At 50.0% G+C, this 22,095-nt stretch overlaps 1 long non-coding RNA gene across 1 annotated transcript; it reads right to left on the bottom strand.

The window, feature by feature from the left end:
* Positions 1 to 16,916: 16,916 nt before the first annotated feature.
* LOC122237876 lies at positions 16,917 to 17,936 on the bottom strand. The gene is made up of 2 exons (XR_006216593.1): positions 17,847 to 17,936; positions 16,917 to 17,270 (listed from the first exon to the last, which is right to left on the bottom strand). It is a non-coding gene; the product is annotated as an uncharacterized LOC122237876 (long non-coding RNA).
* Between the last annotated feature and the right edge of the window lie 4,159 nt (positions 17,937 to 22,095).

Here is a 22,095-nt window from a genome sequence, read left to right as displayed (position 1 = left end):
CCCCTGTTTCTGAGATCCCAGCATGCCTTGCAGCTGAGCCTACCGGAGTCATGGGGACTTGACCTTACCTTGTGGCTGGTTTCTTCTTCCCTTCCTTCCTTCGTTCCTTCCTTCGTTCTTTCCTTCCTCTTCCTTCCTTTCTTCCTTCCTTCCTTCCTTCCTTCCTTCCTTCCTTCCTTCCTTCTTTCCTTCCTTCCCCTTCCTTCCTTCCTTCCTTCCTTCCTTCCTTCCTTCCTTCCTTCCTTCCTCTTCCTTTCTTCCTTCCTTCCTTCCTTCCTTCCTTCCTTTCTTCTTTCCTTCCTTCTTCCTTCCTTCCTTCCTTCCTTCCTTCTTTCCTTCCTCTTCCTTTCTTCCTTCCTTCGTTCCTTTCTTCCTTCTTTCCTTCCTCCTTCCTTCCTTCCTTCCTTCCTTCCTTCTTTCCTTCCTCTTCCTTTCTTCCTTCCTTCCTTCCTTCCTTCCTTCCTTCCTTCCTTCCTTCCTTCCTTCCTGTTAGCCTTTCTTAAAAACCTGAAAGCTGCCAGACCCTAGACTCTGCCATGATAGGCAGTAGGGAGGTAAGGATGAAAGAAACACGAGGGCTGATAACAAGGAACTCCAAAGAAACCTGGGTTTCTATTCAAAACATCGCTGAGGTCTGAACATGTCTGGACTGGGCAAGATCTGCCAGTGGAAGCTGTGGGAGGGAGGCTTAACCTGGGAGCACCTCAGGTCCACAGGCAACCTCACTGGTGAGTGTGTCAGCTTGAGCGCAATTATCTGAACAGACCGTATCATTGTTTAATAATCAGTATAACCTGTATTCCTCCTTCATACAGAGTTTCTTCTTAAATTTCTCTCTCTCTTTTTTTTTTTAAGTTTAAACTTTTGAGAGACAGACAGTGAGAGAGCACGAGCAGGGGAGGGGCAAAGAGAGGGAGAGAGCGGATCCCAAGCAGGCGCAATATTATCAGTGTGGAGCCCTACATGGGTCTAGAACTCACGAACCATGAGATCGTGACCCGAGTACAGATCAAGAGTCAGACACTTAACCAACTGAACCATCCAGACGCCCCTTAAATTTCTCTTTGATCGTGGTACTTTCTTAGCACAAAAATCACCATCATTTGGGGCACCTGGGTGGCTCAATCAGTTAAGTGTTCAACTCTTGGTCTCGGCTCAGGTCATGATCTCACGGTTCGTGGGTTCGAGGCCTGCATCAGGCTCAGCAGTGAGCATGGAGTCTGCTTGGGTTTCTCTCTCTCTCTCTCTCTTTCAAAAATAAAATAAATTAAAAAAAAAAAAGTAAAAGTCACCATCAAAGTGGTGATCCTTGCCTTCAGAATAGTCTAAACTTTTTGGTCTGGCATTCAAGGCCCTTCCGAGACAGACCCACTCATGTTTCTAGTTTCATCTCCCAGTACTGACCAGTTAGAACTCTCTTTCGCAACTACTCTGATTGGCTGATAGCAAGAGTGACATTTCATTCCTTCCTCACTCCTCAGATACCCCTGCTCCATGCTGTCCAACTTGCCCCTATATTTCAAGGATTAGCCCGGAGATGACGGCCTCCCAGATGCCTTCCCAGTCGACATCTCTCCTTTTATAATTTTTTAAATGTTTATTTATTTATTTTGAGAGAGAAAGAGACGATGTGCATAAGCAAGGTAGAGGCAGAGAGAGAGAGAGGGAGAGAGAGAATCCCAAGCAGGCTCCACACCACCAGTGCAGAGCCCGGTTCGGGGCTCGATCCCACGAACCGTGAGACCATGACCTGAACAGAAACCCAGAGTCCGGTGCTTAACTGACTGAGCCCCCCAGATTCCCCAGACCTCTCCCTCTTTTAAATCAGTGGCTCTCAACCCTGACTGGTTATTAGAACAACCTAGGGAGCTTTAGAAAATTAGATAAGGTGGGGCGCCTGGGTGGCTTAGTCGGTTGGGCGTCCGACTTCCACTTGGGCCATGAGCTCACAGTTCGTGGGTTCGAGCCCCATGTCGGGCCCTGTGGTGGCAGCTTGGAGCCTGGAGCCTGCTTTGGATTCTGTGTCTCCCCTTCTCTCTACCCCTCCCCCCCTCATGCTCGCTGTCTCTAATCAGGCTCTCCAGGGAGAGTGCCTGTTTTCAAAGCTCCCAGCTCATTCTTTTTTTTTTTTTTTTTTTTTAGCATTTACTTACTTTTGAGACAGAGAGAGACAGAGCATGAATGGGGGAGGGTCAGAGAGAGAGAGGGAGACACAGAATCTGAAACAGGCTCCAGACTCTGAGCTGTCAGCACAGAGCCCGACGTGGGGCTCGAACTCACGAACCGTGAGATCATGACCTGAGCCGAAGTCGGACGCTCAACCGACTGAGCCACCCAGGCACCCCAACTCCCAGCTCATTCTAACACGCAGCCAGGGATGAGACCGGCTGTTGTGAACAAATATGTATTCCTTCCACCCCCTGCCCCCCTGCCCGGCTACATTGTTATTTAGGACACATTCGAGAGAAACATTAACTCCCTTATTAAGGTGTCCCTTAAAGCACAAGACTCGGCCTTCCTTTCTTTTTCTCCAGTGCAGAGCATAGAGCAGCATCTTGTACGTGAAAACACACAAGTATTTGCTGGAGGGACTGACTTACAGAGCACATCTGCCCAGACAGAACGTGGACGTGAGCCAGTGAGGTGGGTCAGCTCTCAAAGGATGAGAAACCTGGCCAGTGGCTACGATACAGGGAGGAGCTCCTGTGAACAAAAGCCTCCACTTGTCCTGCCTGTTTGGAGCCCCTACTCCGTACAGGCCACGCTGCTGGGTGCCGGCCTGCCTTGGGCAGATACATGTAAGCCTAGGATGAGAACTCATAGTCCGCCACAGGAAGGTGGCGACTCGTCCCAACCCGGGGTGTACTGCAACTCAGACAAGGGCCCGATGTCATGGGTGCTTGAAGGAGGAAGTCATAGTCTGATCAGGAAGTCTGGGACTACTTCTCCTAAAATAAGCAACAGTTTAACTAGAAAGACCTAGAAAGTTGAACGGCTTACCAATGTATCGGTGAGAAGTGTCCTCAGCTGCAAGCAACAGAATGCTTAACTCACGGTGGTTTAAAAATAATAATAATAATATTATATATATACACATATGTGTATATATATGTATATGTATATGTGTGTATCTATATGTGGGTGTATATATGTATATATATATGTGTGTGTGTATATATATACACACACATATATATATATATACATATATATGTATGTATGTATATGTATATATATATATGTGTATATATATATATGAGACCTACATTATATATTTATAACAAGTAAGTCCAGAGTTCGGCACTCAAGATGACACATTAGCTCAACAATGTCAGGGCCGAAGTTTCTGGAATTCTCTTGTCCCTTTAGTCATAGTCACAGGTTGGCTACAGCAGCCCAGGCATTGTGTCCACATGCATGGGAGAAAGATGAAAATAAGAGTGACAGCTGTGTTTGCCCCTTTTCTTGGGAAAGCAAAAACTCCCGGAAACCTCCCCGTGGATTTCCCCTTACGTCTCGTTGGCCAGAACCGGGTCACATGACTCTCTGTAGGCAAGTCTGGGAAAGAGAGGATTTGCCTTTTCCAGCTTCTAGATAGCAAGCCAGGTCGCAGAAGGGGGTAGGAACTGGCTCCTGAGTGAGCCCACGAACAGACAGATCATTTTAGACAGAGCTGCGTTTCCCAAAACAGGGAGCAGGTTGAAAGTAGGTGGGACAGTCTAAAAACGTGGCAGACAATGCGGAGAGACGTTGAAGTGAGATTCCTTGAATTGTTGAATGACACGCTGGAGGGCTTGGAATTTCTTCTATAGAGCCTACGTCACCAGTGATGAAATCAGTAGGTTTGGGGGGAAAGTGGCAGGATGGTGGAGGAACCAAGAAAGAAAAAGATGCCAGACTATTAACAATCCAGGCAAGCAATGATTAGGGTCTACACTAAAATTTCTTTTTTTTTTTACATTTTTATTTATTTTTGAGACAGAGTGAGACAGAGCATGAACGGGGGAGGGGCAGAGAGAAGGAGACACAGAATCGGAATCAGGCTCCAGGCTCCGAGCCGTCAGCCCAGAGCCCGACGAGGGGCTCGAACTCATGGACCGCGAGATCGTGACCTGAGCTGAAGTCGGACGCTTAACCGACTGAGCCACCCAGGCGCCCCTAAAAATTTTTTTTTTAACATTTATTTACTTATTTTGAGAAGAAAGAGACAAAACATGAGCAGAGGAGGAGAGAGAAAGAGGGAGACACAGAATCTGAAACAGGCTCCAGGCTCCGAGCTGTCAGCACAGAGCCCGACGCGGGGCTCGAACGCACGGACCGTGAGATCATGACCTGAGCCGAAGTCGGGCCACTTAACCGACTGAGCCACTCAGGCGCCCCTACACTAAAATTTCTTTTAGCTTAGCTGCTGGGGGAAGAGTTGGCAGGTTGGCCGACCGGCCAGGGATCTGATGAAAACATCTGCCCAAACTTTATCGTTAGGTGAAACGTGGCATACGACGGATGCCACTTCGTGAAAGTCTCTTGCGTGTGTTTCCTGGAAGGAAGAGGTAGGAGCGCTGCTCTGGTGGAAAGTGTCAGACAAGTCTGGCTTGAGGGGAAGACAGGGAATTTGTCTACTGGCACAATCTGAAGCACAAGGGAACAGATATGCTGTCCTTAATGTTGCTTCATTCTCAGGAAGGATCCCTCCACAGGATGGCTAAGATTACCCTCCATCCACCCTCATTGCATCCAGGTTGACAAAGGCAATCTCAGAACAAGGTCTCCCGCGAGTTCTGTGGTAACCCCACCATGGGAACCACAGGCTACGTGCCTATCCTTTGAGGCGTGGAGGCAACTTGCCCAAATCATAACAACTGAACAGGATCATCACGGAACGTGGCGGACGATTCCCCAAAGTGCAGCCACGCACTATTCTTTCTCTGCTGCATCCAAATGAGGGCATGAGGGCAAGGAGAGAAAGCCCCAGCCGGAAACACCAGCTTCTTCCTGGCAATCTTGATCTTGCAGGCAACTTACACAATGGTTGGGCACTGCATCTGTTGTCTTATGGTTCATGTGGTTTTGGTGGACACATACCTGGCGAGCCCTTTATTCTGCTCGGGAACCTGGCACTTCCCCCTCGTGTCCCCATCTGCCCACGGGAGATAAGAGCCAGCGAAAAAGGTTGCCCAAATGAGCAAGCCGGACCCGCCACCCAGAATTTCTTTACCGTTCTGTGACTCTGGGGCCATGACGCTGAGGACGGCTGGCCATTACGCCCTGCTCCTCGCACTGTGACCTTTGGGACTCCCTGTACATGTCAGGCTCCCCCCGCTTCACAGGCTCCTCGAGGTGCAGAGAATCCCTGTCTGCCTGGTGCTCCAAACAGGCCAACCTCTGCCAGCACAGGCAAGCAAGAAGCTAGAAACATCCTGAGGTCCACACCTGGATCGGGACTCCCTAAATATCCCACCACTGCCACCATCCGCAGTCTCGACACCCAAGCGGGAAAACTGCCACTTTCCTCCAGCTGGCTTCCCTTCGCTGTTGTTCAGCCTCAGATCTGACCAGAGGCTGGCACAGCTAGGAAAACCCCTGGGGACAACGAGTTCAGGTCCTTCCCGCTATAGATGGTGCGAGCTTCATGTTCACCCTCCTCCACCTGCAGGGAGACAGTGGAGGAGGAGGGAGCACATATTTGACCTTGACTAAGCCCTGGGCCTCCTGGACTGGTTGGACCTGCTGCTCGGCTGGATGCCCTTCTTCCCTTTGTCACAGGTGGACGGGTACTCCCCCCACCGCCCCATCCCTCCCCCAGGCCCCGGGCTTGGTACTTGGATTTCTACCCACATATTCCTCTTGAGGACCTCTCGCAGGGTGAAATGAGATGTTAATATTCTCGTTAACAATTTCATTATCAACAATGCGTCATAACAGCCACTCCCATGTACACGTCCCATATGGCCGAGAGGAACATCCGTCCAAGTTCACAGACCTAGTGAGTTGTCAGAAGTGAACTCCGAGGGGTGGCCTCAGGCTGTGACAGGCAGCAGGGGAAGCCAGGGTTTTTTGATTCCCCTTCTCTCTTCTGACACCACACGCACAGCTCCTCGGATTCCTGGCCGTCGGCTGTATCCAGTTTTCTTAATTGGAAAACACTCTATTTTTTGTTTGTTCACAAGTATTTTTTTTTTTATTTTCTAAATAATCGACCTTTGCTTTTTCCTTAGTTTCTTCCTTTTGATTTCCTTAAGTTTATGTTTTGTAGCTAAGTGTTCTCAGTGTTCTTTCCTTAACGATCTATCATTTCAGTGTTGACTTTCTCTCTGACCCAAGAGTTAAAGAGAGGGTTCTAACCTTTCCAGGTGGTTAGCCTTTTGTCATTAAGTACTAGCGTTCTGTTTGTTTGTTTTCGTTTGGGATGGTGGGTTGAGGTGTGGGTGGGCAGGCTATTTGCCTTTGGGAATGTTTAGGAGAAACTTGTTTATTTGACCCGAATTGACGGACACCAGCTGTGTGCGGGTATTATGTTCAACTGCATAGGAAACAGAGGTAGGTCAGAATCAAGTCCACGCTACTTGCTTTACCTTCTAGTGCTTTTGGTTTTCTTTTCATTGTTGTTTTTTAAACTGCGATATAATTGACATGAAACACTGTATTACTTTTAGGTATAAACACGATGAGTGGATATATGTATATATTACAAAATGATCACCACAATAGTTTAGTTAATACCCATCATGTACACATTTTCTTCCTTGTGATGAGGACTTTTAAGATCTACTCTCTTCACAATGCTCACATATATAATTACTAGAACATTAATGACTAGTTTTTACTGCATTGCAGCTAGATATTATGGCCTGTATCATTTCTACTTTTGAACTGTATGGAGATTAAAACATTTTTTTTAATGTTTTTATTTTTGAGACAGAGAGAGACAGAGCATGAGCAGGGGAGGGGCAGAGAGAGAGGGAGACACGGAATCCAAAGTGGGCTCTGGGCGCTGAGCTGTCAGCACAGAGCCTGACGCGGGGCTCGAACTCATGGACTGTGAGATCATGACCTGAGCCGAAGTCGGATGCTCAACCAACTGAGCCGCCCAGGCACCCTGAACTGTATGGAGATTTTAAAAAGAATATATACTCTCTGTAAAAGTCAATCGAGAGCTCTTAAAACTATAAAACTCTTGAGAAGAAAACGGGAGAAAAGCTTCCTGACATGGGATTTGCCAACGATTTCTTGGAGATGACACCAAAAGCATGGGCAATGAAAGAAAAAAGAAACTGGACTTGTTCAACATTAAAAACTTCTGTGTTTCAAAGGGTACATACCAACAGAATGAAAGGCAACCTACAGAATGGGAGAAAATATTTGTAAAGCATACATCTGATACGGGATTAATATCTGGAATATGTAACAACTCTTGTAACTCAACAACCAAACCCAAACAATCCAACTCAAAAATGGGCAAAGAACTTGAATCGACATTTCTCCACAGAAGCTACACAAATGGCCAATAAGCCCACGAAAAGATGCTCAGCACCACTAACCAGGGAAATGCAAATCAAAACCACGAAGAGACACCACTTCACATCCAATAGGATGGCGATTATAAAAAAAATATAGAAAATAACAAGTGTAGATGCGGATATACACAAACTGGAGTCCTTGCGCATTGCTGGTGGGGATACGAAATGGTACAACGCTGTGGACGACAGTATGGTATGGTGGTTCCTGAAAAAATTAAATATGGAATGGTCCATATAATCCAGCCATCCCACCTCTGGGTGTCTACCCAGAACTGAACGCAGGGATTTGAAAATATATTCGTACACCATGTTCATAGCAGCGTTATTCACAGTAGCCCAAAGGAAGAAACAACCCAAGTGTCCATCAAAGAATGAGCAGATAAACAAAATGTGGTATGTACCTAAAATGGAATATTATTTAGCCTTTAAAAGGAAGGAAGCTCTGACATAAGCCACAATATGGATGAGCTTTGGGAACGCTGCGGAAGTGAGATAAGTCAGTTATAAAAGGAAAGATACTGTATGATCCACTTATACGAGGTACCATGAGTAGTCAAATTCAGAGACAGAAATTAGGATGGGGGTTGCCTGGGGCCAGGAGGAGGGGGAATGGGGAAGTAGTGTTTAATGGACGCAGAGTTTTAGTTTTGGAGGATGAAAAGTTCTGGAGATGGATGGTGCTGATGGTTCCAAAACAGTGTGAACATGCTTAATGTCACTGAACCCTACATTTAAAAATGGCTAAAACGCTAAAGTTTACGTTATGTGTATTTTACCACAATCAAAAAGTAAATATAGAGCTCTTGGGGCGCCCAGGGGGGGGCGGTGCTCAGTCGGTTGAGCATCCGACTTCAGCTCAGGTCATGATCTCACAGTTCTTGAGTTCGAGCCCCGCCTCGGGCTCTGTGCTGACGGCTCAGAGCCTGGAGCCTGCTTCGGATTCTGTGTCTCCCTTTCTCTCTGCCCCTCCCCGGTCACACTATAGAGCTCTTAAAGCAACTTAATTTCTTCTTTAAAGTTTATTTATTTATTTTGAGAGAGACGGACAGAGAGAATCCCAAGCAGGCTCTGCATAGTTAGCGCAGAGCCGGACATGGGGTACCTCTCAAGTTAATTTCTTTATAATTTTCCACGTCACCTTTTTTTTTTTTTTTTTTTAACATTTATTTATTTTTGAGAGAGAGAGAGAGCACGAGCGGGGGAGAGGGAGTCACAAAATACGAAGCAGGCTCCAGGCTCTGAGCTGTCGGCACAGAGCCCAAGGCGGGGCTCCAACTCATGAGCCATGAGATCATGACCTGAGACGAAGTTGGACGCTTAACCAACTGAGCCACCCAGGCGCCCCCATCTAGGTCACCTTTTGCCTATGAGATATGACCAAGAGAGAGGGAGTTAAAGTTCCTAAAATTAATGTGATATTTACAATTTTTCCTGTTCTTTCGACAGTTTTTACTTCAAGTAAGTTGACATCACGCTATTCAAGACCTCAGGTTTTGTGGCTGTTATTTCTTCCTGTTTTTAAAAAATGTTATTTATTTGTGACAGAGAGACAGAGAGAGTGCACGTGTGCGAGAGGGGACAGAGGATCTCTGCACTGACCCCAGAGAGCCCCGTGAGGGGCTCACACCCACTAACAGTGAGGTCATGTCCTGAGCCAAAGTGGAGGCTTAACCAACTGAGCCACCCAGACGCCCCTCTTCCTTTTTTAAATAAATGCAAAATAAACCTTGTGTCCATTTAAACCTTGTGTCCATTTAGGCTTTTCACCGTGAATGCTACTTTGTACGCCAGATTTATCCCCCTGTTTTCTTTTTTGGCTTGTATTTCATTCATTCCTTCTTTGGGAACCACTGCCCCTACTGTGTACCAGATACCCCTTCTAGGTGCCGAGGGCATAGTGGGGAACAAACTAGACCAAATCGTTTACCCTTCTGAATTTACGTTCTAGTGCAGGGGAAAACGGAGTAAAAAAAAAAAAAAAAAAAAAAGATCAGTATGAAAATACAGTCTAAGTGTGTTTGATCTTTTCTTTTTAAAATGTCCTCCACATGCCCAGGCGGACGGGCAGCAGCAACATAAGGTGGGAACCTCTTAGAAACTTGGGGACCCGTCCTGAGCCCGCTGAATGTGCATTTGGGTTGCAGCAAGATGCCCAGGTGATTCAACATTCAGGTTTGAGAAGCACTGCGTAGACCCTACCGAGGGCTAGGGTTTTAGGGACATTAGGCAGCGAGGGGGTCCGGGAGGCCTCGCTGGGAACGAGTCCTTTGCGGCAGAGGACGTGAGCTCTGCAGACATTGGCAGGAAGAAGCTGCAAGGAATGCGAGGGCCCGCGGGCACCCGAGCTGCTGAAGGAGCATCCGGTCACAGCCGAGGCACCCTCGAGGTCTTTATTCCGGGCCCCTTGTTTTGGGTGTGTCCTCGGGCGCGGGTTCTGGCGCTGCAATTGAAGCGGGCTGCCCCCCGCCCCCCTCCCCATCAGACTGGCCCGGGCGCCCCCCTCCCCCCATCAGCCCGGCCCCGGGATTCAAGAAGCACCCAGCTCTGTGCTTCCTCGGGGGCACTCGCGAGTGAAGAGTGATCTGCCACTCCACCCAAAGCTCCCGGGGCTTTCCTTTGCGAATGCAGATTCTCCCCTGCCAGCAACCAGGCTTGTAGCAGAAGAAATCGCACAGCAACCCTTTGAACTGACTCCTTTCCCTTGGTTTCCTCACCCTCAACGTCCCTGCTTAAACTCCGCCTCTCACCCCAGCATCTCCCCCGTTTTCCCATGCCCTACCATCGAAACGCTTAGAAGAATAGACCACGCAAGTGGATCTGAAACCGAGATCGGGGCTGATGGAGACAATCACCCGTGCTTCAACGTGTGCTCGGCTTTCCGAACAAGAGGACGGTGGAGCGCGGCCCGGATCTGGTCTGACCCGACCAGGCTCCGCCGCCCAGTCTGGGACCTTGGGCGAATTCCTTTACCTCTCCAAGCTTTAATTTCCTCCCCTGTGAAAGGAGATAATAACACCATCTTCCCCGGGTTGTTCCGCGGCCCAAGTGAGAGCATTCCTAGGAAAGCGTTTTGTAAGTCATAAAGTGCTCAAACGCACGTGACCAACCGCAGCCCCCCGGTTACGGCTCCAGGACTCCTGTCGCGCCCCCACCCCGGTTACGGCTCCAGGACTCCTGTCGCGCCCCCACTCCGCCCCGCCCCGCCCTTCGGTTTCTGCAGCGCGGGACTTGCCCTAGAGCACGGTTACTGCACACACTGTCCTGGATTCCGCGTCTGGGGCCACAGGTTTCCCGGGGGAGGAACGGCCGGATGCGGAGGAGAGGACTGATTGGCTGCGGGGGAGGTGGGCCGAGCGGTGACGCGCGGCGCCAGGAGACTGCGCCGCGGGGTGCGCGGGGGGCCGGGGCCGGGGCCGGGGCGGGGCGGGAAGGGCGCGGCGGCACCGGGGGCGGGGTGGGAGAAGGGGGGCCGGGCGGCAGGGGGAGGAGCAGGGGAGGAAAGGGGAGGGGGCGGGGGGAAGAGGGGGAGGGGGAAGAGGGAGGAGGGTGGGACAGGGGACAGGGGTGGGGTGGGGAGGGGAGAGGGGCGGAGGCCTGGTCTCAGCCGGCGTGGCTGCGTCCCTCTTCCCGTGGAAGACGGTGGCTCTGGAGAACCATTACTGGCCCATCAGGGGACGGGACGGGGCGGCGCGGGAGGGGGCCGTCCTGGGCCGTCTAGGGCCCTCGGGGCCAGGCGTACCGGCGCCCGCTCAGCCTTGGCTCTGGCACCGTCGCCGCGCCCGGGAGGTTTCCGGTCACAGCACGTTTCTGGGCTTTTCGCTGCTTCCCAGGCCGTTCTCCAGCCGCCGCCCTTCCCTCCCTTAGCTGCTGGAACCTGCGCCCGAGGGGAGGGACGTCGGGGTCGTGTCCCTGGTGCTTGCTGGAGGGGTGGGGGGCACCCAGCGACCCACACACCTACTGTGCGCTCTGTGCGGTGCGGGTGAGTGGGATGGAGAGTGGAATACAGGCAACCAGGAGGACCCGGAGAGAGGGGCGGCTATGGGGAGTCGTTGAGGGGGCCTGAGCATGGAGGTGTGAGCTCCAGGGCGGAGGAGGCGTGGGCCCTGGGGGCGATCTAGCCTCTGGCGGTGGAGACGTGGGCGCCCCAGGCAGAAGGAGTGATGAGATGGAGGCAGGGACACGGGCTTGCTGGGGTCAAGGACTGGAGGAGTGGGAGGGCGCCCGGAGGTTCCAGGCTAGTCCACCCTGCGGAGTCCGCCCGGTGCAAGGCGACGCTCCCATGCCGGGCAACGTCACCGGGCCAAGGTAGCCTTTCTGAGCCGTGGGGTCTTCGTGAGTAGGCGGGACAATAGCTCACTGTTGTAAGGGTTTGTGATCTATGTGAATGGCACTGTTGTGGTTTTCCCAGCATCCCACTGCTTAACACACTTAGTCTTTTTCCCTTCTGGAAGGAGATGGAAGTTGATTTGTGGGGCTTCTCTGGATACTGGGAACACAGATAAGAGCCGAATAGAGTCCGACAGAATGGCTAAGCGGCCTCGGAATAGGTGCCCGACCTAGGTGGCCATCTGTTTCTGGGATGCACAGCCCCCTGCAGCCTCCCTCTACGTCAAGGTCAGGGTCTCAACTTGTTTATTCTTTTTAGAAGATTCTGAAACATCACAACAGAGGGAACTTACTGATACCGACTGCATCAGCACGGACACACGCACAAAGACACTCATTGGAGGGCATTATCTCTCTCATAGGTACACAGACCCGCCCAGGTTGTCCCCAGCCAGAATTCCTTGATTTGCAACTCCATGTTGGGTCTGGGGTTCTCGCTTGAATGGTGGAAACCTAACAGGGTCTGGGAGGTGGGACCCCAGAAATGCCCCAGTAGAGCCCTAGGCAAAACTTCTGGTTCCAGCTAGGTCCCTTGTCTGTGATGCAGCACAGAGCAGAGATACGTGCTCCGAGCCACACAGCCTGTGGTTTGGACTGTGTGGGATCTTGGCCCTGATGAGTCACTGAAACGTTGAGAGTACCCTGGTAAATCATTTCCATGACTCAGTTTTTCCACCTATAAATTAGGAGTAAGGATACTGGCCGTATTGCTTCCCTTAAGGGAGGTGCAGTCTTAAATGGCGCCTCCCACGCTAAGGCAGTTGTTGGATGGGACTCCCATCTTTATGGGATGCAGTGGGTGCCGCCTTCCAGTGAGATCAGTGCCCTGGCATGGCTGAGGCAACACGGAGGGGAGCCTGGAGAAGCCTGGCAGGGAGGGTGGTACCTCCCTGAAGAGAAGGGAGGAGGAAGGCTGGAGAGGTGTGGCCGATTTGGGGGGGAGAGGCATTGTGACACTGGGGTTCCCCCAGTGCCCTCTTCCCTGGGGCAGAGCAAGGCTGTGTGAGTGCCCGGATGCTGGCCAGGACAGGTGACGCTTCTCTTTGCAATACCCGTGGACCCTGATTTAGGAAGTAGTTTGACTGATGGCACGGTGTGGGGCCGAGCCATGTTCTGGGCACGTAGGTGTATGCCTTCCTTCCTGAGTGCAGCGGTCAGCCAAACCCTCCTGAGCCTGGCCCCTGCCTCCTTTCCTTCTCCAGGTAGGCCCTGCTTTGACGAAAGGCTCAATCTTTCTGTGGTTGTGCTTGTTTATTTATGTATTTTTGCGAGGGGGGGATGGGCAGACAGAGAAAGATAATCCCCAGCAGACTCCACACGGTCAGCACGGATCCCGATGCAGGGCTTGAACTCACAAACCGTGAGACCACGACTTCAGCCCAAATCAAGAGTCAGACGCTCAGTGACTGAGCCACCCAGGCGCCCCGAAAGGCTCGTTCTGGGAGGTCTTCCATAGCGTTTTACAAAATGTCAGGCCGGTTGGGTTTTGCTGATGTCAGCTTTTCACTGCCGCTGAAGCATCCCAGTGAACCCTTTGTCCTCTCAGCGCGATGCTGCCCCGCTCCTCAGCAAAGCTCATTTATTTGTTTTCACCCCTGCTATCCGCGCCTAGAATGTTCTCCCCGCTCTCCGACGGTCCTCTTGCAGGCCTCGCGCACGCCTCACCATTTTCAGTGCCTCCCCGACAGCTGCAGCCTTGTTCAGAGCGTTCAGAGCCCCTCCACACACGTCTGTGTGCTCGGGAGTGGCCTGCCCTTGTTTTATGTCAATGAATTTTAATTTTTCCTCCCCGGTGGAGATGCCACCAGATACGTCTTTGCCTTCCTACGGTACCCGGAGCGAGCCGAACGTGTCTTGGGCTCTCACTAGTCACTTGCGGGTGCCACCGGTAGATTGCACATCTGTCCTCCCCTTCTGCGTCTTTCCAGGGTAACAACTTCCTACCCCCCAAAACCTAGTGACTTCAAGCCGGCCGTTTGTGCGTGAACGGGCCATCTGCGTGGGGCTCAGAGAGGGGCAGTTTTGCCGCCTGGGGTCGCTTGTGAGGTGGCGGTCAGATGGGAGCCTATCGGGGAGGGTCCGCGGTGGCCTCACTCGCGTGGCTCGGTGGGTGCCGGCTCTCAGCTGGAGCCCCTCGGTTCTCCACGGAGCCCTCCACGTTTCCGTGGGCCAGGCCGGCTCTTAGCCGCACGGCTCCTTGGTTCTGAGTGGCCTTTCTCGCCAAGGCCCAGGAGGCACTTCTGCATTCTGCGGACTAAAAAAGTCACGGGGCCTCTGGAGGGTCATGGGCACCGTCTTTTGATAAGAGTGGCGAAAGTCACACTGCAAAAAAGGCACGCGGGATGCGAGGGATTGTTGTGGCTGTTTCACTAGCTCATCCAGAGAGGTAGGTCTTTTATTTATTTATTTTTAAATGTTTTTATTTTTAGAGACAGAGAGAGGGAGAGCAGGGGAGGGGCAGAGAGAGAGAGGGAGAGAGAGAAAATCCCAACAGGCTCTGGGCTGTCAGCACAGAGCCTGATGCAGGGCTCGAACCCATGCCTGTGAGATCATGACCTGAGCCGAAATCAAGAGCTGGTGACTGAGCCATCCAGGCATCCCCAAGGGAGACATGTCTTTTGGGAATGTCATTGCGCCATAGCCCGAGAGGGCCCACTTCCCTTTACGTGACACGCCCCCCCCCATACTCCCACCCTCTTAGCTCCCCAGACCCGCCTCCCCTCCAGCACCACGGCCTGGGGACCAGGTGGACCGGATGCGAAGCCTGAGCCAGAGGTTTGTGATTCTGCCAGGATTCTGTGGGGAGCGCACAGGGGTGGAGAGAGGGAGGCCCCCCAGGAGATGAGGGGAAGAAGAGAGAGCCCAGAGGGGCCACTGACACCCACCTGGAGAGGGTCGGTGCCGACCGACGTGGTCCAGAAAAAAAGTTAGCGACCGTGGGGTGCCATCCTGTGGTCTCTGTGTCAGACTAGGACTGCTTTCTTTCTGGCCGTGGAGTTTACCTTCCGGCTTTCCATCCACTAGGGGCACAGGTGCAACAGATATCGCCGTAGATGTTAAAAAATTTCACTCTAATAGAAAATCCAGAAGGGCTGTGTGTTTACATGGTGACTTGAGACTTTTCAGGTAGAAAAAAACCCACGGTCTCTCATCCCGATACTTCCCTGAGAATCAGAGAGTGAAACTGGTAGGTGCCGCTGGGTGATTCCAAGCCCCCTCTGCTAGTGGAAAGGGTGCTTCCGGGCGAGGGCAGCCCCTCAGCGTCACTGCAGGGTCCCCAGCACGTTTAGTCCTTCGCTGCTTCTGCGGCGTTCTGGGCCTGAGCCCCTCCGGCCTCAGCCCTCATGTGGGAAGGGGCCAGACCCCTCTAGGGGGCCAGACTCAGCTCAGCTATCCCTGGAGGCAGATCTGGAGCAGCCCAGGAAGCTGCGATAGCACAGAGGGCTGGGAACTTTGCTTTCCTTGGCACAGTGCCCTCAGTTTCGGTGACTGAGCGGCACGTGAACTCCAGAGGATGAACCGGTTGAAAACATTTGTGCAAAACATGTGTCCACCTCGGCCGGAAGGAACCCGCGCTCCTAGGGCAAACGGCTGGAGCGAGGAGAGGACAAGAGGAGCCTACAATATTCTGTTGTTATGAAGACGTGCTCAAAGATCGATGGGGACATTTCTAAAGACATAGAGGCTAGCTTAAGGGGGCTCCCACCCCCAGCCCGCCTCCCCAGGCCAGAATGAACTGTCGTCCTACAGAAGAGTGAACTAACAACTCCGAGTAGATGTGGAGAGCTTGGTTTCTAGACCTGGGTTTGAATCTTGCCTCTAACTAGTTAGGTGACCTTGGATATGGTCATTCATCTTAAAAAAAAAAAAAAAAGTCAATGGGGCACCTGGGTGGCTCAGTCGGTTGAGTGTCCGACTTCAGCTCAGGTCATGATCTCACGGTTCGTGGGTTCAGGCCCCGTGTCCGGCTCTTTGCTGACAGCTCGGAGCCTGGAGTCTGCTTTGGATTCTACTCCTCCCCCCTCTCTCTCTCTCTGCCCCTCCCCTGCTCATGCTCTGTCTCTGTCTCTGTCTCTGTCTCTCTCTCTCTCTCTCTCAAAAATAAAATAAAAACATAAAAAAAAATTTTTAAATGTCAAAGACCTACAGAAAAGTTGCAAGTAAAACAAAAAAAATTCCTTTGTTCCCCCTGCTGAGCCCTCAAGAGTAAGTTGCTGGCCTGGCTACATCGTGCCCCAGTGCCTTAGCATGTATTTCCCACCAATAAGAACCTTCTACTTGTGTAGGACGCAGCCATCAAAATCAGGACGTGGACATTAATACCGCCATACCTGGAGAGCTATCATTCGTTCCAATAACGTTCTTTATAGCAGAGGATCTCACCGAGGGTCACACGTTGCATTTGGCTCGACGTGAACTTGTTCTTCAGCCTTGACCTGCGTAACCCTGCTTCACGCTGCTGTGCATTACACGTCAGTTGTTTTGTGGACTGTCCTCAGTTTGGGCTTGTCTAAGGTTTCCTCTTGATTGGATTCGGTCTATGAGTCTTTGGCAGGAACATCACAGAAGTGACTGCGTTGTGTTCACGCACACAACGTGCGCCTGTCGGGCCTGTCGGGCCCGTTCCCCGATTCCACTTGGAACCATTACTGGAATGATTGCTCTTGCCATTTGATGAAGCCCATGTCTGCCAAGCTCTGTCCACTGTAAAGTCACTTTTTTCCATTGCAATTATTGCACGTTTTGTGGGGAAGTCCTTTGAAACCTGTTTTTCGGGGCGCCTGGGTGGCTCAGTCGGTTAAGCGTCCGACTTCAGCTCAGGTCATGATCTCGCAGTCTGTGAGTTCGAGCCCCTCGTCGGGCTCTGGGCTGATGGCTCAGAGCCTGGAGCCTGTTTCCGATTCTGTGTCTCCCTCTCTTTCTGCCCCTCCCCCGTTCATGCTCTGTCTCTCTCTGTCCCAAAAATAAATAAACGTTAAAAAAAAAAAAAAAGAAACCTGTTTTTCATGCACCTTTAGTTCACTTGTCTATTTATTTACAGGGGTGTGGCATCACGGATCCCTGTGCTGTTCCGTGGGTTGTCATCCATGTTTGTCGTGTTTTATTTTGACACTCAAATTGTCCTCCGTCAGGCCTCTTGGAGCTGGCTGCTGCGTCCTTTTGGAACGTCCCCGTCAATCTTTGAGCACTTTCCTGCACGAAGAGTATGCGAATATTCTAGGTGGTTTGTATCTTCTCTCGGCCATTTGTCCCCATAGCTGCTGGTTCTTTTTAGCAGAGAATGAATTCAGAAACCGAGATTTGGGGGGTAGGTATGCTTGTTACGGGTGGGGCGTTGTGGCCCCCAGGCCCTCTCAGCGGACAGAGCTAAGGATGTACATCAAGATATGTTCGTACGTCTACATCTATACATATACATCATCTATTTCTGTGTCTGCCTGTAGTGTTGCAAACAGTGACCTCATACCAAGACCCCAGTGGCGATCTAGACCCACAGGATCCGTCCTAGTGCCCTCCCTTTACTTTTTTGACTCTTTTGCCCAACAGAGGGACATCTGGCTTGCATGGTCTGTAATACGAGTACTTAACCTCCGCTTCTGGTAACGAGTCTCCCACCACCGCTGGATCCCTCCTCTGTAGGGAAGCCGTCCTCACCTGGCTTGGGCTCCAGCACCCCACAGCCCCTTCCGCACCCTGCTCAGGATCTCATACCCCATGCTGTCCCCCCACAACTTCTGCATGGGCTCCCTCCTCGATCTGCTCTGGTTCTGACATCTCGCGCTGGGGCACCCCGTTCAGGGCCTAATACCCCACACCGAGTCACCCCCTGACCCAAGAAGCCCTTCTACCCTCCTGCAGATAGGCTTTGCATCTGCTCGGGGTGAAGAAGGGGCTCCGGCACCCCAGTCTAGACCCCTTGCCACCCTCTGTGTGGACACCTACCTTTCTAGGCCTCGGCCGGTGGTGTTCGGACTGAGTTATTCAGGAAGGAAAGGGAAGAGACAGAGCCACGTGTTAAATCTTAGGCCTCGGATTGCTCATGAGTAAAATGAGCGTAATAATGGTTCCCATGGAATATGGGCGGGGGAGAGAGAACCACATGAGATCACATATGTGAGGTGCTTCCTCGGCCCGATGCCTGGCACAGGGTGGATGTTCACTGTCAATGCCATCATTCTTACCGCACGCTAACGTTCCCGATTTTACTGTATCACTTGGTGGGCACGTGGTAGAGACCTACTGGAGAGAAGGCAGGAGGAGTGGGTGCAAACGGCACGTGTGCCAAGAGAGGACCCATGCCTCTTTTTTTTTTGTTTTTAATTAGGCTTCGTGCCCAGTGCAGAGCCCAACACGGGGCTTGAACTCACAACCCCGAGATTAAAACCTGAGTTGACCGTTGTTGCACTATCTGCTAACTAACTTCGGTGTAAATTTATTAAACATGCTTATTTATTTCTGAGACAGAGAGAGACAGCGCATGAGTGGAGGAGGGGCAGACAGAGAAGGAGACACAGAATCCAAAGCAGGCTCCAGGCTCTGAGCTAATAGCACAGAGCCCGACGCGGGGCTCCACCTCAAAGACCGTGAGATCGTGACCTGAGCCGAGGTCGGACACTCAACCGACTGAGCCACCCAGGCACCCCAACTTGGATGTAAATAAAAAAAAAACAAAAAACAAACACCCAAGTTGAGATCAAGAGTTGGACCCTTAACTGACTAAATCAACCAGGCACCCTGCCCTCCCCACCTCCCTTTGCCTCTTTCTTAATAGAATAAAGACACTCATTATATCATCTAACTTAAAATACAGGAGTAGGGGGAAAAACTGGGAGGAAACATTTTAATATGTTAAGTGATTATCTTTTTTGGTGGGATTACGTGACTTAATATTGGCGTGTGCGTTGGTCAAAACGCATTCAATAAATATTATTCAAACTTAGAAAAACTATTCAGAAGGATCCTGGTTAACTTCAGCATAATTTATTGAAAAGTGCTCTCAGCCCGAGTGGTTGGTTGTGGGTTTTTTTGTTTTGTTTTGTTTTTGTTTTTCTTCTGCCTGGTAGGTTCTAGAGATTCAGATCCTGGTGCTTCCATTTCCCAGCTAGATGACCATGGGTAAGTTAGTTAACTTCTCTTTGCCTTTGCTTTTTTTGTTTTGCAGAGCAAGGAATCTTACAGTGCCTAATTCAGGGGTATTTATCAGTTAAATGAGATATTGCTTACAGAGCACCTGCCACGGAGTAAGCCCACAAATATGTTAGCTATTGATGTTGTTATTATTTCATGGGAAGGAATGCGGTGAGTGGTTCCCCAGAGGAGAGAATTCTTCTGTGACTCGTCTCAGCTATGCCTCCCCTTGAGTTCGTGGCTTGTGACTAACCCAGAGACTTCAGGCAGCTGGGCCTCCCGTGGGGCAACAAGTGGTGGCAAGGGTGACAAAGCCAGTCTGGGGAAGTGTTTGCTTCACTTCCTGGAAGGGATCCAAAGAGATCAGTTCCTTCACAGACTCAGCAGCCTGGTGGTAAGACACCGTGAGTGCCACCTACAGGACAACGATGTAGCTCCGTCTGAGTTGGTGTCCAGTGTGGTGGGAATCACTCATTCATTCATTCATTCATTTGGCTGTTAGTTCTATATATATATGTATATATATATATTTTTTTTGAAGTAGGCTGTTTGTTTTTTGAAGCAGGCTTCACACCCAGCACTGAGCCCAAGATGAGGCTTGAATTCACAACCCTGAGATCAAGACCGGAGCTGAGACCAAGAGTCAGATGCTTAACCGACGGAGCCACCCGGGTGCCCCATCGCATATGTTAATTAAATGCTTGCTATGTGTCAGGCTCTGTTATAGGCAATGGGATACAGCCATTAAAACGCAGCTGCTTAAAAAAATTTATTGCAAAATTAAAAATGCAATTAATAAGGGACAGAAATATCTGTACACTCATGTTTGTGACCACGTTGTTCACAATAACCCAAAAGGTGGGAGCAACCCAGGTGTCTGCTGATGGACGAATGGATGACCAGAATGTATGTACATGCAAAAGAATATGATTCCGCCTTAAAAACGAAGGGAATTCTGGCATATGCTACAATATGGACAAGCCTGGAAGACATTGTACTAAGTGACATAAGCCAGTCACAAAAGGACAAATACCGCGTGATTCATTTGAGACACCCTAGAGTAGCCACTTTCAGAGACAGCAGAATGGTGGTTGCCAGAGGCTGAGGGATGCGGGGAGTGGTGGAGGGTTAGTGTTTACTGCGGACCGAGTTTCAATTCGGAATGATGAAAAAAGCTCTGAAGATGGACGGTGGGGATGGCCGCACAACAAAGAGACGGCGCGCTTAGTGCCACTGAACTGGACAGGTAAAAATGGTGACAATGCAAGCCTTATGTTGTATATATTTTACCACGGTTTTTTCAAATGTGACAAAATAACGACAACACCTGTAGATAGTGGAATAAAGCACAGAAATCAAGTTCATGACAGCATTTACCTAACAGGTTTAGCTTTCACAAATTGTTTTCTTTTAAAACGTTTTGAACACGGGGCTCCTGGGGTGGCTCAGTTGGTTGAGCGTCTGACTCTCGGTTTTGGCTTAGGTTGGGGCCTCACAGTTTGTGGGATCGAGCCCTGCATCAGGCTCTGTGCTGACAGTGAAGGGTCTGCTTAGGATATTCTCTCTCTCTCTCTCAAGATAAGTAAATAAATTAAAATAAATAAAACTAAAAAATAAAACTTTTTGAGCAAGCACTTCACTGCACAAGATGTATGGATAATAAATAAGATGTGAGAAGATGCTCAACATCATCAGTCATTAGAAAAATGTAACATAAAACCATAATAAGACATGATTACATAACTAAATGGCTAAAATTAGGGGCGCCTGCATGGCTCAGTCAATTGAGCAGCCAACCTTGACTCAGGTCATGATCTCGAGGTCCATGGGTTCGAGCCCTGCATTGGGATCTGTGCTGATGGCTCAGAGCCTGGAGCCTGCTTCGGATTCTGTGTCTCCCTCTCTCTGCCCTTCCCCTGCTCATGCTCTGTCTTTCTGTCTCAAAAATAAACATAAAAAAAAATAAAATTAAAATAAAATTAAAAAAATAATAAAATTAAAGAGGTTGACCATACCCAGTGTTGATGAGGATGGAACTCTCATACACTCCCGGTGAGAATGTTAAAATGGCACAACCACTTTGGAAACCAGTTTGGCACTTTGTTTAAAAAGTTAGACATATACTGCTATCTGATGCAGCCAGATTTACCTGGGAGAAATGAAAGCATATGTTCATACAAACAGGAAAAAATACAAATGTCCATCAACAATAAAAGGATAAAGGCTCCTGGGTGGCTCACTCGGTTTAATGTCCGACTTGCTCAGGTCATGATCTTATGATCCGTGAGTTTGAGCCCCGCATCGGTCTCTGTGCTGATGGCTCAGAGCCTGGAGCCTGCTTCCGATTCTGTGTCTCCCTCTCTGCCCCTCCCCTGCTCACGCTCTGTCTCTCTCTCTCTCAAAAATAAATAAACATTAAAAATATATTAAAACAAGGGGTGCCTGGGTGGCTCAGTCAGTTAAGCATCCGACTTTGGCTCAGGTCATGATTTCGTGGTTTGTGAGTTTGAGCCCCACGTTGGGCTCTGTGCTGACAGCTCAGAGCCTGGAGCCTGCTTCGGATTCTGTGTCTCCCTCTCTCTCTGCCCCTCCCCTGCTCATGCTCTGTCTCTCTCTGTCTCAAAAATAAATAAAACATTAAAAAAGTTTTAAAAATATATATTAAAACAATAAATGGATACACAAACTGATACGCTGACAGTAGAATACTACTCAACAATAAAAGAAAAAGGATGAACGATTGCTACTACATGGATGAATCTCAAAATAATTAGGCTGGGGGGAAAAAAAGGCAGGCAAAAAAGAGTATATACTGTATGATTACATTTATATAAAATTCTAGAAAATGTTAACTAATATATGATGACAGAGAACCAATCAGTGGTTGCCTTCAAATGAGAGACAAGTCAGGGAAGGCCGGAAGAAGACACACAAGGGGACACAGGGAAATTTGGGGGGGGAGAGACAAATCCTTTTTCTTAATTGTGGTGATTCTTTTATGGGTGTGTACACTTACATATGCACAGCCTATGACATGTCGATTGTACATTAGTAAAGCTGTTAA

This window comes from Panthera tigris, chromosome B1 (genome assembly GCF_018350195.1).
Source record: "Panthera tigris isolate Pti1 chromosome B1, P.tigris_Pti1_mat1.1, whole genome shotgun sequence".
Classification (NCBI taxonomy): Eukaryota; Metazoa; Chordata; class Mammalia; order Carnivora; family Felidae; genus Panthera; species Panthera tigris.
This window is presented reverse-complemented; position numbering and strand designations above follow the sequence as displayed.